We start from the raw sequence: 16,047 nt of genomic DNA, 5'->3' as shown, positions 1-16,047 counted from the left end.
CATCATTATTACACGGCAAAGTTTTTATCCAATCAGAGGCTCACGATGTGCGTGTGTGTACTATCGAGATTACATAGTAAATTGTAGTTGTCTGAGTAGTTGTATGAGTTAGCTGGCGATATAGCTCACGTAGAGACAGCGCTTGAGCTCTTCTTATTTTTAATCGACTATAAAAAAATTAGGTTCTATATTTCGGTGGATTTTTTTGTGTTCTGTCTCACTGAACCCCAGCACCTCCAGCTCATGTAAATTACCCCTAGTCAAATACTCCGGGAACGCCTCAGGAAGTGTACCATCCATCCGTCTGTCATCGCGCTAATGGCCGCCCATAATTAAGTCGTTGCGTCTAATTTACCGCCGGTTTTCCATAGTTAATCAAAACAAATCGCTGCGGTGGCACGCAATCAAAATTATTACCTGCCAATAATGTTCCGACATTATGGGGATTACGAGAATTTGCCATAAAACCTTTGGGACCTATCGCAACAGGGGAGTGTTAAAACTAGACTTGATCTAGAGGAATCATGTCATGGCCCTAGGGACACATCAGCAGAGGGTTAAAAGTAGTTAGCTGTAGGACTAAAGCCTGGGCATTGAGAACCTGACGTGTTGGTTTAAAACTTGGCTGGATCTGGAGGAATAATTGCAATTACCTTAGAATTTTGGCAGCGGAAGATTATATAACTAGGATCTTAGAATAACGACGGAATAAATAGAAGTTTCTTGTGTGTGAAATCTGAATGATAGTGGCTTAAGTATTGATAGGTCAATTTTAAGTGTTTGGTGTTCCCAACTCTACGTGGTATTACAGTTTACACATACGATATTATGTTTATTGGTGTTAATAATCACTACCATGTTCAGTGGTTTGCGTAATTATTGCAGAAATATCGCAACATGGTGAATAATGGGTGCTCTGCACGCGAATAAAAATCGATACCTGATCAATGGGTCCCACCTTGGAGCTCGAAGTAGTTATAGGTCTACCAGAATCTGATGGCAAAAAGTGAGAAAATAAATTGACTCTAGCAATACCGGGGTAATTGGAATAAAACATTTTGATCCTTTTCTCTTCTTTTAGATGCTGATTCTGTGTGTTAAACATGCAAATTACAATAAAAATTTATCCAATGATCAAGGATATTTTTTGAAAATCTGCTGTTAAAAATTGCCATCAGATCCTGGTAGACCTATAGTTACTAGATGACGCCCGCAACTCCGTTGCGCCAAAATACGTTCATCGCGCAGGAACCGTACATTTTTTGGGATAAGAAGTATCCTATGTTCTTTCTCAGGACTCATACTATCTCCATACCGTGTGTCAGCAAAATCTTTTCAGCGGTTTGGGCCTGAAGAGGTAACAAACAGTCAGGCCCACTTTCGCATTTTTAATGTTAGTATGTATACTTTGTTTCAATTATTGATCACATAAACCTACAAGGGTTTGACGATATTTTCATGCAAAATATAAAAATTAAGAAAAATACTCCTCGTTCAACTTTAATAGGTGTCAGTCAATTAAACCGATCAAATCACTGGAAATTGTTAAAAACCTTTTAGGAAACCAAACATTTTTCATTTTTTTAACCAAATTTTCCAGCACCGGGTGTAGGGTGATGATGATGAACTTTTTCTAAGAACACTCTTGATTATGTCAGCTTTCATACAGAAAAACTAGATGTTTTGTTCTGGTCTCTTAACTAGATCTTTTGATTCAGTTTCTTTGGTCCAACCGATTGGATTCTAAGACGCCACAGACAAACACATACAGACATATAGACAGGCATATCAAACTTATAAAACCTCCCCTTTTGGTCGGGCCTTAACAGGTGACCCTAGTTTTGCTTTCGCTTTATATCACTTGTGTTTAAGGCAGGCAAAAAGCAGTTTTGAAACTATTATTAAAGGAAATTAGTCAAAATTGTTTAGTGTCGAGTACTGCAATTTTACTTATCGGCTTAGCTCGTAAACAAAATAAATCAGATCATAAAATAATTGAAACTGCACTAATAAAATAAACATACGATTACCGAGGTATTATGGGTATTGTTTCCACGTACGCCGCGAACTTTTATTGAAAGCATAAAAATTATGGCAATTGTTCGTTATAAAATGCATTATTTTGTGCTAACCAGATTGTACTATTTTAACGCGGCAATAATGCAGCTTTGATCTAGTTCCTTTTCTAACTACAAAATAATATTGGCATTTGAATTACTTCAGAAATATGGCGTGCGTTGCACAGTGCAGAAAGAGGGAGAAGAAGACGGCCTGTCATTAGTGACAGCCGGGTTTTTCCCCTCGCTCTCTTGGCACGATATAACCGAGCTACGAGGGTGCTTGCTGAGCGTCTGTGGCCTAACGGGTAGACCTTCGATTCGCACTCCTAGAGGGTGCAGGTTCGAACCCGAGTGGAGGCGTGTACCTATGAGACATTTTCTGATCTCAAGTACATAATACGGACGCTCGTACGGTGAAGGAAAACATCGTGAGGAAACCCGCACATAGTTGGTCCCAGACGTATTGACTAGTTCTTTCCTCTGGACTAGGCCGACTATGATGCGAGAATGCCGTATGCGCTTGGGCAACCATACGGACATTTAAAATCTTGTCCCAGGCACTACAGTATTTGAGGAGTGGTTACTTCGCTCTGAAAAATACTGTAGGTATAAATCATCCACAACGGATGTAAAGGCCTAGTATGTGCTGAAATATTTTATGTGGTACATTCAACTGCCAACAAGTTTTATTTGGGGCGACTCCGGTCGACCTACACCTCCGTCGACTTACCCCCAAAGAAGTTTATAGTTTTGGATGGGTGAAAAATGTTAAACTCGCTTGAGAACCGTGAATGTTACGATTGAAAATTCGTAAGGGTCAATTTATACTAGCGCAGAGTCGAAGCGCATCGAAGCGAATTATTAAAACTGAACATAACAAATTCAACCTTAACTCCAAAGCGTTAACGCACTTTATTACTTCTGAGAATTTAAAAAGGCGCGCGCATCCGCGCGAATTCGCGTGAGTGCGCCCGACCAAAGCTGATTGGCCTCACAGAAGTAATGTATGCGTTACCCTGAATTTTCTGTGTTCAGTTTTTGGAAATTCGATTCGCTTCGCTTCGACTCTGCGCTATTATAAATTGACCCGACGGAGGCATAGTATACCACCTCGGCGTATAAAAGACAGTAACCTCTTTCTTTCCACTACACGGTTGAAATGTATACCTTCTCTGCTATTTTGTTTTCACTTCTATATCTATATGTATATATTATAAAACAAAGTCGCTTTTTTCCCTCATGTCCCTTTGTTCCCTTTAATCTTTAAAACTACGCAACGAATTTTGATGATTCTTTCAGTGTTAGATAGCCCATTTATTGAGAAAGGCTTTATTTTATCGCGCTAAGACTAATAGGAGCGAAAAAATAGAGGAAAATGTGGAAAAAACGGGGAAAATTATTTGAAAGGGCTAACTTGAACGCGCTAATCTCTGGAACTACTGATCCGATTTGAAAAATTCTTTCAGTGTCAGATAGCCCATTTATTGAGGAAGGCCATAGGCTATATATTTTATCACGCTAAGACTAATAGGAGAATGTGGAAAAAACGGGGGAAATTATTTGAAAGGGCTTATCTCGCGAACTACTGGAGCAATTTTTATGTTATTTGGAACATATAAGAAGTAGACCACGTGAAGGCTATCGATTTTAATCATTTTTTCAGTGGCTATTTATTTTATACCCGTGCGAAGCCGGGGCGGGTCGCTAGTTTGTAATAAAATATACATCGTGCTAGTGAATGCCACGGAAACCGCTCCAGTGCTGGCCGTGACTGACTTTGTGCAAGCGAGAGATTAGATCTAAGTACTTACAATGGATTATGACAGAGCTGTTACACTCACTTCACGGAGTTTGATACTGGCTTTTATGTCGACGGCATATAGGCTATGACACAGGTAAAATAACCCTGAATGTCCGATTTCATTAGTGGTCAGACCAGTCTTTGCTGTCAACGGCTTGTCAGAAAATGATGAGTGGTTTTGGTACCTCCAACGGAAAGATTAGAAATCTAGTGAAAACAGCCGCTTAAAGGGAATTTGCGGAGTTGAAAATGAACCACATAATAGGGATATAAAAAACCGGTCAAGTGCGAAAAGAACTCGCACACAAAAGGTTTCGTACCATTATGGTCAACTAGCAACCCCAAAATTCACGTATCGTGCTAGAACTATACATTTTCCGGGATAAAAAGTATTCTATGTCTTTTCCCAGGACTCAAACTATCTCCATGCCCAGCTTAATCGTTTCAGCGGTTTGGGCGTGAAGAGGCAACAAACAGAAACACTTTCGCATTTATAATAATATAAGTAGGGAAAGCTAAAATTGGCAAAAACATGTCGTTTTTAGACAGACGGACAGACATCACATCTTAACTCCCCAAAATTTCAGGCGACCTTGCCATAGTTTCATCTAAATCTCCAACAAAAAGTTAACATTGCGTAACCCGTCACCTAATTGGTCCTCTGTGGCTCACGCATGCCTGATAAGTCCACGCTTCGGGCGCCGAGAATTAGGACCCTCGCTAACAACCCCCGATAATTTCCTGTTACATCACACGAATAAACTGTATTAAATTATGCAGCAATCTCTTCCCCGAGGCTTTGTTTTGGCTTTTTAGTCCTGGTTTTGGTGTCCTATTTGGGGACCTTCGAAATTTCGACTTAGATACTTGCGGTCTTACTACAAAAGATTTAAACATCTGTTGAACAGTTGATTAGAGAAACATTCAGTACAAAATAGTCTCAAAACAACTGTTAACAGTTTTTTGTGGTAGGTAAGACCGAATCATGTTTAATTATATTTCTTTAAAATGTAATAAATTGATTAATAAGATGAGTTTAGCTGGGTTATCAAGCTCAGCGAATAAAGGCTAACGTTGACGTAACCCGACCAAATCTACGAATCAATCTCTTTCCTTCTGTGCGGTATCATTTAGAAAAATCTTAAAAATCTCTCTTAGATATCTATCATTGGACACCTTATTAAACTTACAGCCAAGTAATTTTAAAAGTTCATTATCTCAATCTGCATAAATGATAAGATCGTTAAAACTTTTCCAATGATTTCTCTTATTACTTAGGATGGAAGAAAAACCATCATGAATTACTAGTTGACTGGCGCGCCTGTCTGTATTGTACTATCAGATAAGTTGATTCCTAGGCAGATGGGGGACCTACGTAGTTTGGTCGCGTTACGTCAAACCCAGCCGACAGATCACAAGTATTGAATTGACATGATCCGACGTAATAACGTTGGTCTGTCAACTGCCTAGGAATCAATTTCCTCGATGGTACATGTAAGCACACTATCTATTTAAAACCGCATCATAATCCGTTGGGTAGGTAGTTTTAATGATCTAAGTTATTATTAAATGTAAGTATAGGAAAGAGGGACCAGCTGTTGCCCAAAACTATCTTGTGTCCTTTTTCTGGACTCATACAATTTTCATTATTTGTCTAGACAAACCCGGTGTTAAAAGCTAATTCTCCCTATAATTTACCTAAGCAATATAACACTGACCACAGCCTACTGCGTGCAAACAAAAACTAGCAAACTAAGTCCACAATTCCTGTTATTGTTATGATAATTCTCGCCGCAATTTCTCACATTTACGGCAGACTAGCACGAACACCCTCGCTCCTATTACCAGCCAATAAGGTTGAAAACGAGCGAGCATCGAGATAAACATCTTGTAATGCGACACCCTGTACATGGTAGGGTTGTCACGTTAGGAAATAGAAAATGTGTAGTGAGATAAGATTAGGACACACACAATAATGTAGTTACAGTGTTTTAGGGCCTGTTACACAATATACTAGGTGTTGTATAGCTTATTCGAAAGTTTCTCCTATGTGGAGCAATTGAGACAAGGCCCTGGCGATATAGACCCTTAGTTATTGTACTGAAGAACGGTCTATGTGGGTAAAATAGGTATTGTTATCATAACTAAACACTAAATGTTTATTACTCATGAAGAGGAAATGTTTAAGTTTATGGACTAAGACTAGTTAGGATAAATTTTAACTCCTTGTTACCAAAAGAGACCAAAAAAAGATATGAGAAAAAAGTCCACAGACGACTGAGTATTAAAACAACTATTTTCTGGCAACCCTAACGTCCACAGACGGGGTCGAAGTTTTAATGTGTTAGAAAATAAAACGGGCAATTTGTCTTTATAAGCTCCGATGTGGAATGGCCGAAACATTTTCTATTGTAAATCGCTGATTTAACTTGGAAAATAAATCCCGCGAACTTATCTAGGCGCATTCAAACTTTTACTCGTCGATTGGTCACTTTTGAACTCGGTTTACGCCGAGTTTAAATAAATAAAGTTATTATTCTGTTTCTAAAATTTTAGAGTCTAGAACTTTGTATCACATCTTAATATAAATCTGCCCTGGTTTTTCAAGAACATTTTAAGACAAAAATGAGCCATATCGGCCCAGCAGTTTTCGAGAGAGACTAACAGTTTAAAATCCAGTATTTAAATTAATTACGCACATTACAAGCTTGATTTGAAGGACACAAGTTACTCTACTGTGTTATTTATACTGTGGTTTACGTTGAGGCTTATGGCGGACATTCCGACCTCAGAAGTCAGACATTCCGATCGTGTGAATCACCGACAACTGACAAGGGATATTAACCTTCGAGGTGTTATGTTACTCGTAACACTATGTATTGTTACACTCTGTATATTCTAGCTCCTACACCGGTTTCGGTGCCTGTGGTCGGTAACCATGAAACCGGGTTAGCTATGCAGGAGTTACTTTGTAGTGCCAAAGTGTGCGCAGTACACGAGAACTGTTACTTTCTCATATACGAATGTACCATCGAGGAAATTGATTCCTAGACAGTTGACGGACTTACGTCATGTGGTCGGCTTATGTCAATTCAATGTTAGCTGTGATCGGTCGCAGAGTAGACAGAATGATAGAGTATGCCGACTTAGAACTGATGTTGAAATTTTTTAATTTGACGTATTATGACGAAAATCGTCGCTAGGGTTGTTAACTTGTCACCTACGAATTTAAAACTATGACATATTCGCTGGACGTGTTCCTCTTTGGTCATATTGTTGTTTGTGTTTTGGCACATGCGATTAAAATTGTCAGAACCCAATTTTGAAATCTTTATTTTAAATATTTAAAAATAAATTATATCAGCCAGCGCGAGGCACATTCCGTTCATAATCCTAGTGAAACCCGACGAATTTGACAGATATTGAAACCTGTGCGTTTCTTTGCAGTCGAACTACTGGTAGTTATGTCTATTATGTCGGTCGGATGGGTTTGACTTAACGCGACCAAATTACTTAGGTCCGCCATCTGCCTAGGAATCAAATTCTCTGATAGTACTTTGTCTGCGACAGCCGACAGGTAAACCGGATGAGGCTTCGCCATTTTACACATTATTCCAGTTCAGTAATCCAATCCAGCGCTGGATTGAAATAATGGCAGCCGCACTATAATTACAGAAACGAAGTAACTAAAGTGGCAGCAGTGGAATTTTTAATACGCTTTAAGCTTGGGCTGTATGTATGTAACGGAATCTTCACCTATATTATTTACTCTCTATGATAGGATATTTTATCATATCATAGAGAAGATCATATTAATTGATAGGAATGTATTGTCATCTTATTTCTAACTCCTTTATGTGCGATGGTTTGTATGTCACGTTCAGTATTTATTCAGTACATACTTCGTCTGAAGATCGTACTGCATAATGAATGGAGCGCTCTTTTGTTTTCGCCAGCTGTCGCCAAAAATTCAATTTAATGAAGACACTAGTACAGTCTTTTATTTTAAATTCTGACATAACCCTTATGCTAACAACACAAGGACCAGTTCAAAAGACTAAATAACTTTAAACAGACTTATGTTGAATGTTGATCTCATAATAAGATTAAGTTTTTTACATCATTGAAAAGGCACTTTTATTATAAGCTGACTTAGTTTATTGGGACGATCGGAGAAGATATTTTAATCATCTTATTTAAATGATACGCTTCACAGACTACACTAAACTTTTGAATTTTTAATTTAGTTCTTTCCACTTTGGCCCATGATGGACCTACCCAAGTGATGACAAACACGTGTAATGTGTATGTTCGTGTATATTTTCTGATGATCCAGGTCAATTGCGCATGCTATAGTAGTATAGAGTATAGACAATTTGTCATTCGATCTTCTACCACGCCAATATTAGGCATGGCTTTCATAGTTATACACCATGGCCTAGTGTGTTTACGCAAAATCGAAAACAATACGTCCTAGGTTGATCGCAGTGGAAAGAAAGCTCGCGCGTTCTCGCGATCCTGCGTGCGAAGAGTGGATGAGTATAGACGGGTTTTACCTAGTGGGTAAGGCTGCGGTCAATTCACCATCTTTACGGCCGCAGCGAGTCCTACATACCCGGAGGAGTTGTACCCAAACCCACCGGCATGCGCAACAGCATTCCCCGTTAAAAAAAAAAGGTTCTGATCACAACGGGCCTAAGAAATGTCACGTGTAGTGCTCTCTGAACAAGGTCTAAAAATAAGTAATAAGGCATGAAAAACAATAACCGCATTATTCCTTATTCTTATTGGTATTTCATACGTTAAAACATTGACACCTACGAACCTCCTACGCGCCAACAAATTGATTCCAATACAAAACATGTCGGCGATAATTTGATCGTTCTATATTTACTTTGCAATTTATTTATACACCTTTCACCGACAAAATATCGATTACCTTAAAGTCCAAACGGCGTATAGAGGCACAAAACTACATGTAAAATGTCAAAATTCATACATGAATGTCTGTGGCTTGTTATTTTGAATAGTATTGTACGACATTCGACATTTGAGAATCGGGCCCCGATTTTCCTTTCGTTCGTTTTTCAATCCCAGTCCATTTTTTATGAAACTACACACTTGTTGTTGACTGGATAGAACAAGAAACCAAGTTGCATTGATGATGGACAAAAAGTAGAATCGAGGTACAGGGACCCGATTCTCAAGACTCCAATGTCCTTTCGATCATAGGCTCGTCCTCTCGATGTCTCACTCGCGCGTAAGGTAGCCTACGAATCCTATGATCAAAACGATGTTCGACGCTTGAGGATCGAGTCCTTGATATACGAAAGATAGCTACCAAGCTAGCAGCTGCCTCGTGAGTCAACCCTGATTCACTCATTAGTCTGGGGCCAGATGATTCAGAATGCTCATATTAACCTTACATTAAACTTAAATTTTGGCCTGTAAGGACTTGGCGACGATTGGCGAGACACAATAGAATAACGTGGATCGTTATTCTATTGTGTCTCGCTCACCGGTGAGCTTATGGGGCTTGATGGGTTAAGACTGTCGTGTCGCAAGCAGACGCAAGCTCTTCCGGCTGTTTTCAGGGGCATTTAATGATCAGTAACTTTAAGGAAGCATTTGACAGAAAATGGAGTTTTATGATCGAAGAATTTACGATCGAAGGATCCCATCAATCCCCAAGCGGCACCCGGCTGTCGCATAACAATTGAAAATCTATTGTGAGTGCGATAATTCCCACGATCGAGATACACACACAAACACAAAAAGAAAATATTATTATTATAATAAATCTGTAATAGCGCTTTAACGCTTCTTATGCAATGAAAGTAAAGCTGAAGATCTAGATAACAGCTATTAGCTATAACTTCAAACGTTTTTCACAAGAATTAGCATCTCAAATGATCTCTAATAGCGCTAAAGCAGCGCTTATCTTTTACTTATGAAAGATTCTATGTCAAGATTGGATAGACTATAGAGTATAAAAGGGTTCATTCAGGTTAATGCGTGCGAGTTTCTTACGCCGGTTCTTCTCACCGGCTTAGTTCCCGAACCGGTGGTAGGCACCAGTGTAGTCCCGACGTTCAGAGAATATTTGAAAATTCTGAATTTTGAGTTGAATGTCAAAGTTTTTTCCAGCTTGGTATGCTCTTCTATTGATTGGTATTTCGTAATTTGTTAAAAATGTTTTTAAGTGAAAGCGTCTAGCGGCATTTTTCACATTTTTTGGGATGGGTAAAAAATGCTAAACGCGCGTTATGATTCGTCAGACGGAGGGAAATAAACTGTGGCGCATAGGAGAGAAAGCACGTCAGAAATGTATGCCTGTCTCTTATGGGCCTTCTCTACGGAGATTCCGTATTTACCGTATTTAGAGCCTTATAAACTCATAATTTGAAAGCTACAAAGTTATAATAAAAAAATACAGCAGTATCTAATCTTAAATATATCAACGTTCCTTTCCCCGTTTTAAATTTCCTATTTTTGTTTATTATAATCATGATATCACCTTCCAAAGTAAAACCAATAATTTATTAAAATTCAAGCATACATTCAGCATCTCCTTAGTATTTACAAATTACTTTTATTTGAAACACACGTGAATACGACATCATAAACTACATTTTCCACATTTTAATTTTTTTTAGGTCAATTTTGAACTAAGGTAAGTAAAAAAAAAATAGGATTTTGGTGCGATCTCGGCAACGCGGTAAATGTATTTTCAAGGTCTAATTGGGGGACGGCCTTAAATTTTCATTTTTGCAGGCACACCCAGAGTGCAACCCTTTATTGTTTCGAAACCTTTACAATAATTATATGTTTTTGTTTCAGGTAAACTATTCACTTGAACAGCATGATGGCTGGATCAATTAATTATTATTCGGAATCTACTCGGTCAGATTATTGGTATGTTTTCTGTAGTAGTATAATTTGAATCTAAATCCTAGTGCTTATAGAACTGATTTAATGATGATCTTGAATATTTCGTTTTTCGCCTAGTGTACTTTTGTTTCCAAAAACTGTCAATAAATATTTTACGATTCTTTATCACCTACCGGCTACCATATTATAGGAGCCATATATAGCAATAGCATCTTTCGTCTTGTTTATGTCACGAACGCCTCCGTGGTCTAGTGGTGTAGTGTAGAGCACATGGCTCTTGACTTGGAGGTCGTGGGTTCGATTCCCGCGTTGGAAACATGTTACTTCCAAGTTTGGTTAGGACAATGCAGGCTGATCTGATCTGATTGTCTGACAAGTAAGATGATCCATGCGTCGGATGGGCATGTAAAAACTCGGTCCTGCACCTGATCTCTCGCTAGTCGTTTTGGTCTTCCGTCGAACTAATTTATGAGAGTAAAGGAATAAATAATGCTTTTGTGGATTGCGCACACACTTGGGCACAATAAAATTGCTCCAGTGTGACTGGCCTGGTTTCAATGAAAAACCAAAACTGGTGTGGGAATTTTTCTTTTTTTTTGAAATAAGTATGTCACGAATAATTAAAAAAACCGCTGAACGGATTTTGCTGAATTTGGTATGGATACTTTGAGTCCCGGGAAAGGATACAGGATACTTTTTATCTCGGAAAAATGTACGGTTTCCGTGCGATAAACGAATTTCATCGCAACGCGTCATCTAGTAGGCTCTACGTCACAACTCACAACCTAAGCTTTACTACTTTAAAGTCACACATAGAATTTGTGGATTACTTGTTTTGTTACTAGAAAACTATTTTGCAATAGAAAATATATTTCTTTAAGAGCTCACCTGACTCTAAAAATCAAACATCGTCCTTCTCTCTTCACACTCACGCCCGTCTTTCATATGCCAGGTGAAAAAGGACGGCGCGGAATCATCGCCGAGTTAGTTTTACTTGAATAAAAGACGAACTATAATGATTATGAAAAAAGTGTTTTGAGCAAATTTAGGTTTTATCAATACCTTTTTAGATATTAAAAAAATATTAAAGAAAAGACAGCAAACTTCGAAGATCCAAGCAAAAATGTGTCTAAAACAAGGTTTTTTGTAAAAAAGATACTATCGAGCATTTTTTGAGTAATCGTGTTTTCGTCTTGAGCATTTAATCTTTATGAACTGAAGTTACTTGTGTCAAAAAATCAGTTTTCTAGACCTTACAGATTTTGAGATCTAGGTTAATGTATGTAGTCAAGTTAGGGTCATATGGGCTCTTAATGTTACGAGGTAGACTGAGGTTTAGGTCCGTTATATGTAGGATGTGTAGAGTTTAAGGGCCGGTAGAGTAAGAAACTTGGCTCTCATAAGATAACTTTTTGCCACCCATTACCGTGGTCTTGGCATAATTTTACATGGAAATGTTTTTGTTGGGATATTGTCCGACCGGTTAGTGTTGTCCCCGGGTTATTGTCACACTATAACATCCGGTATCGTTGTAAACTTTCATTATCTGATTCAGTTTTGAGGGGTCAAGGATTGTGATCATCGGGTAGGTACTTATAGTGAATTTATCATATTTTTTTTTATGAAATAAGGGGGCAAACGAGCAAACGGGTCACCTGATGGAACGCAACTTCCGTCGCCCATGGCTGTTTCACGCCGGTTTTCTGTGAGAACGTGGTATTTCTCCGGTCGAGCCGGCCCATTTGTGCCGAAGCATGGCTCTCCCACGTCTAAAATCGAAGTCATAGTAATAGTTTAGATAATACGGTTAAGCCGCTAAACAGATTTTTTGATATTTCGCGTTTATGAATAATACTAGATGACTCGGTTGCGCCAAAAGTTTCTCCGCGGGAAACGTACATTTTTCTGGGATAGCAAGTATTTCTTTCAAATGATCAATGCAAAATTCAGCAAAATTGGTTTAGCGGTTTGGACGTAAAGAAGAAATAGGCAGAAAGACAGACAAACAAACATTTACGACGACATTTGTATGTATATTATATTTGGCCTATTTATATCATAGGAAATAGGAAGTGCATATAAGAGTTACCTACATCTATGAGTATTTAAATGAGCTATTGTGCCTGCCACTTGAACGTCGACTTGGCTATTTGGGTCAATAGAGCAAAACGCTTAGAAAACTTCTGAGAGGCTTCTGGAGTTTTATTTGCGTTCCTACTCTCACTGGCTTGCCTCTGGACTGTGGTTAAGCAGATTAAAAAATAATTTAAAAATGTACTTCAAAATAATAATAATAACATTAAAAAATATTTTTTTCCAAAATTACACCCCTAAGTGGGTAAATTATAGGCAATTTACGGGCGCCGCCGGTTAAAGCTATTATAATCTATACAAATATGTTTTATGTTTTAAATTTTAATAAATGCGAAAGTCTGTCTGTCTGTTACCTCTTCACGCCCAAATCGCGTGCGCGTGAGTGCTGAACCGATTTTGCTGAAATTTGGTATGGAGATGGTTTGAGTCCCGGGAAAGGACATAGCATACTTTTTATCCCGAAAAAACGCACGGATCCCGCCCAGCTCGTTAAACGAATTTTGGCTAAACGAAGTTGTGAGCGTTATCTACACTGTACTCGGCGAAACATGGTGGTAACGGTCATTGACTCTATGTGAAAAACTTGTCGTTTTCTGTACAAAGCGGCGATTGACAACATCTGACACTTCATTGTCAATCGCGATTTATATAATAGAAAACTAGATGATGCCCGCAACTCCGTTGCGCCAAAATTAGTTTATCGCGTAGGAACCGTACATTTTTCAGGGATAATAAAGTATCCTATGTCATTTACCGGGACTCAAAGTATCTCCATGCCAAATTTCAGCAAAAAAGACAGATAGATAGACAGACACACTTTCGCATTTATAATATTGGTATGGATGACAAGTTTTTGACAGGGTGTCAATGACCGCTACCGCCATGTTTCGTCGAGTACAGTATAGTATACTATATTTCTTTCTTTTTTGTGCTTATTGAATGCAAACGTAACATTAGCCTGCCAAAATATCCGACTTCCTAGTACTCTAATCATATTTAGATAAGGCTGTCATAAACAAAATTACAGGGTTTGGTGGCACGCACTTTTGATACACGAAAACTATGGTATATATACTGGAAATCAGTATAAGTATAACATAGTTTTCGTATAACATGACATACAAATATTCGGGAATTAATTATGTGAACTTTTTGGGTCATGGATTCATGGTCAATCGAACAACACCAATCTGAAACGTCTGCTAACGATATGACCGCAACGACTGCAGAACTTTATGAATTGAAGAATAGGGAATATTACGGATAGGTTCCAGAAAAGGGCGCTACTAGCGTAAACAATCTGACCAAAATGCAATATGTTGCACACGACCTGTCAGAATATTGACAACTTTAAACGTCAAGCCAAATTATTTGTTTACTGTACTGGTGCTGCACTCTAGCGTCAAAACATCGCAGTAACATATCCTCTTAGGTGGAAAATTAACTTTTATTGACTATAAAATCTATACTAATATTATAATTCTGCAGAGTTTGTTAGTTAGTTTGTTTGTTTGAACGCGCTAATCTCAAGAACTACTGGTCCGATTTGAAAAATTCTTTCAGTGTTAGATAGCTCATTGATCGAGGAAAACTATAGGCTATATTTTATCACGCTAAGACTAATAGGAGCGAAGAAATAGTGGAAAATGTGGAAAAAACGGGGGAAATTATATGAAAGGGCTTATTTGAAAGCGCTTATCTCAGGAACTACTGCACCGATTTAAAAAATTATTTCAGTGTTAGATAGCCCATTTGTTGAGGAAGGTTATAAGCTATATTTTATCACGCTTAGACTAATAAGAGCAAAGAAATAGAGGAAAGTGCGGAAAAAAGGGGGAAATTATATGAAATTTTTTTGCGGAAAAATGTACGGTCGCGCGAAATTCCTAAATTACGCAAGCGAAGCCGCGCGGAACATCTATCTACTTATATATAATAAAATCGTAGGAAAGTCAATGCTGTACATTGAATATTTTTGTACAATAAATAATACTTGGGACGTGATCTACTATACTAACGCGGACGAAGTCGCGGGCAACAGCTAGTATAATATAATAACAGTGGTCTAGGACCTTTTCCAGAGTCTTAAAATTAGGATAAGAAAATGGAACCCCACACACAATTAATTTTAAAATGGCTCCAGTACACCAAGCATCTACCTCTATTATTAATACATGAATCACACTTAATACGATATGAATAATTAATTACAATTATATAATATCTATATATAATATCTATATGATTCATGTAAACAATAATATTCCATACAGCTTGTTACACAGTAAGCTAGTGTTTGATTATATTATGGTCCAGTCACCGAACACATACAAATTCGGTCATTGACCCATCGATGTTTGTCTCTTTTACTCTCACAGGATCATTTTGCTACATCATTTTCATAGGTAGAGAGCGATAGCCATATTTTTACACTTCTTATTTCGAATGATAGAAAAGGGTAATACTGATGGATCAATAGCTTTGTCCACACTGTGCCTTTTTCTGTTTGTCAAGGGCATGCGTTATAGCGCAGTCAACAACGTGAGGCATGCCCGCGACACATGACCGTATCCAACCGTATCCGTATCCAAAACTTCAAAAATTACAATATTGTGGACATAGCTTATGGCCGAATTTCAATCTGTTCGGTGACTAGCCTTTATAAACTAATTTAAGCGCTAAGATGGGCCAAACATCTTTCTTTGCCGTAGTCGAGTAAGAATCTGAAAGATTTCTTTAAATCGAAATCATTAGATTCCGGAATAGCAAAATCCCAAACGTAATCTAAACTCCAATAAAAATGTTACGTTAAAATAAATTAAATCTACGTCACGTGGCGCGTGGCCGTAAACGTCACGTATGGCCCATACTACGTCGACACTTTAATTAAGAAAGTAATTACGTTTCGCACATTTCAATGGCTGCTTAAATTCCTCGCACACCCTTTTTCTAATTCTTAATTTCAAAATATTTTACCCCGAGGGCTGTAAAATGTTTGTGTAGACAAAATGAAGTCGCAATCAGCATTCCTCCAGTAAAAAGCTTTGACATGACATCCTTTTAGATTTTAAATTAGTAATGCTTAGAAATCCATAATAATATTTAAATGCGAAGGTGTGTCTGTCTATCTGTCTTTGATATGGAGATATTTAATGACATAATATGATACTTTTTGTCCCAGAAAAATGTACGATATCGGCG

The 16,047-nt window shown here is 38.0% G+C and overlaps 1 protein-coding gene across 2 annotated transcripts in view; it reads left to right on the top strand.

Annotated features, from left to right (window-relative positions):
* Positions 1-16,047, top strand: part of LOC121735785 (DE-cadherin) — a 318,616-nt gene that overhangs the window by 70,125 nt on the left and 232,444 nt on the right. The window lies entirely within an intron of this gene.

The sequence above is a fragment of the Aricia agestis genome, chromosome 18 (assembly GCF_905147365.1).
Source record: "Aricia agestis chromosome 18, ilAriAges1.1, whole genome shotgun sequence".
In the NCBI taxonomy this organism is placed as follows: Eukaryota; Metazoa; Arthropoda; class Insecta; order Lepidoptera; family Lycaenidae; genus Aricia; species Aricia agestis.
This window is presented reverse-complemented; position numbering and strand designations above follow the sequence as displayed.